Source organism: Fistularia commersonii, chromosome 3 (assembly GCF_037954325.1).
Source record: "Fistularia commersonii isolate RoL2024-O1a breed Wild chromosome 3, RoL_Fcom_v1.0, whole genome shotgun sequence".
Taxonomy (NCBI): Eukaryota; Metazoa; Chordata; class Actinopteri; order Syngnathiformes; family Fistulariidae; genus Fistularia; species Fistularia commersonii.
Window position 1 is genome coordinate 15,230,828 of NC_141286.1, and position 2,064 is coordinate 15,232,891.

Genomic DNA, 2,064 nt, shown 5'->3' on the forward strand with positions numbered 1-2,064 from the left:
CACTCAACAGGGAGGTTTGCAGGTTCAGTCTTTACATAGTTATTAATGAATTGACACCTCATCCATATTAACCTGATTCCTTTCACAAAAAAATTATACAGCATGTCGACATTGTTTTTTCACGCTTCGGCACGTTAGTCTTTACTTTGCATTTACAGAATGCGAAATATTCAAACCAGTGTAGATCACAGCTGTATTTCAACCATTTCTTTGAAAAGAATTCCCCACGCTGAAGAAACATTCGAGCATGGCTGCCTAGAATATCCATCTTGAGCTCTTATGCTCCTCGCAAATCCCTTATATATCACCCGAGCCCTTGGATGCATTCCTCTTGCGAAAGATTTTTTTTTTTTTCCCAAAAAAGTAGATGGGGAAAAAAAACAATAATGAAAACCTTATATAACTTAGTTTGTTTACGTCATGCAAATACAAGCGAGTGTTGAGGCCACAAAGCGCATTGCTGACCACAAAGTCCTAGTCAGGATCTTCCCCGGTATTGAGGGTGGTGGATTGCTGAGGGCGCACCGTGCCAGCCCTGATTTGCGGATTTTATTTTCTTTGTCTGAAAGCAGGGGATGACACAAAGGGAGAAACTGTCAGATTGGTCATCACATGTGCAGCCAATACCAAATGATACTTACCATAGTATTTCCGGTATTTTTTCTAGCGTTCGCGTCTACAAATGTTGAGAAATATGAACAGTTAGAACACCGTATATATCTCGGCCTTGTAAAGATATTGTGAAGATGAAATGTTATTTGTGGCGCGGGGCAAGAAAATCTGGAATGTGTGCTCACGGTGCAGCTGCTGGTTGAGTCTGTCCAGAGAGAGCAAGATGTTCTGCTCCTCCAAGGAGAGGGAGGTAGACCCCTGCTGGGAGCAACACTTTGCTGTTCCAGGCCGCTGTGTTTCAGAGGGAGGAGGTCTTTTGTTCATTCTGCCAGGAGGCTGTCTGCTCCTTTCCACACAGGGACTTCTTCCAACGTGCCCTCTCTCATGGGTCTCCTCCTCCTCTGAGCATATCTCTGAAGCCACATTTACAGGTTGGTACATAAAAGCATCATTATTATTATTAGGATTATGATGATGATTATGATGATGATACAGTAATGTTGTATGTGTGCGTGTGTGATTATCAGTAATGATTATATTACAATAATAACCATAATCAGAATACAAATCAGGATAATTATAATGAAATATATGATAATATATGATAATAGCAGCTAATATGATATATGATAACAGCTAATTAAAATGCCGTATTAACTATTCATACTCTCATTTTTGCAGGGAATTGTGAATTACAGGGAATGTGCTATTAAAACAATTGTAGCCATGCATTAAAATTATACTACAAGCGACAAAAATGTTTATGTATTTAGTTTTATATGTCTCTTTAAGCACAAATAACAATGCAATGCTGTTTTTTTTTTTAATTTATACAGGAAGGGGGCAATGCACGTTAATATCCAGCCTGGAGCCATGAGCTCCAAAAAAAAATATTCTCATCAACTGAGGATGCAGAAAAGCCCAGTGTCACTGAACCTTAGGGGGGAGAGGCATGAACAAATGACTAAAAACAGAAAACTAAAAGTTAAACATCTACGGGGATTAAATGAATAGACTCGACACAAGGTTCAGTCCAATTACAAACTATGTCATTGCTATTACGCCATGGAGGCTATCTAGACTTATACATCTGGAAAAGGAGTCTAAATACAGTATATGTTTGTCAGTTCTGAGATTGGGGTTTCCAGATATTTGAGTAGTTAAGGACTCTTTGCCAGAGCTCTATTTCAGCACATACTTCACATTTCTTTTTAGTTGTAATGCAGTCACATGGGATTTAAAAAGTTCCACAGAATGTTTTTTTGGGGCGGCAATTTCTGAAACCGTACGAAATAGACATTTTGCTTTTGAACATTCCAGTGCACAAGATAAAGATAATCTTGTTTTAGTCTGATGAAGTTTTTCTAATGTTGATAACCCAGTGTAACCATTATGTGATTGGATGCAAATAGACAATACCTTCTTCGCTGGCTAAAGCACTGTGGACATTGT

The 2,064-nt window shown here is 38.7% G+C and overlaps 1 long non-coding RNA gene across 1 annotated transcript; it reads right to left on the minus strand.

Annotated features, from left to right (window-relative positions):
• Positions 1-470: 470 nt before the first annotated feature.
• Positions 471-820, minus strand: LOC147235645 (uncharacterized). The gene is made up of 3 exons (XR_015104292.1): positions 798-820; positions 642-676; positions 471-562 (listed from the first exon to the last, which is right to left on the minus strand). It is a non-coding gene; the product is annotated as an uncharacterized LOC147235645 (long non-coding RNA).
• Positions 821-2,064: the final 1,244 nt, after the last annotated feature.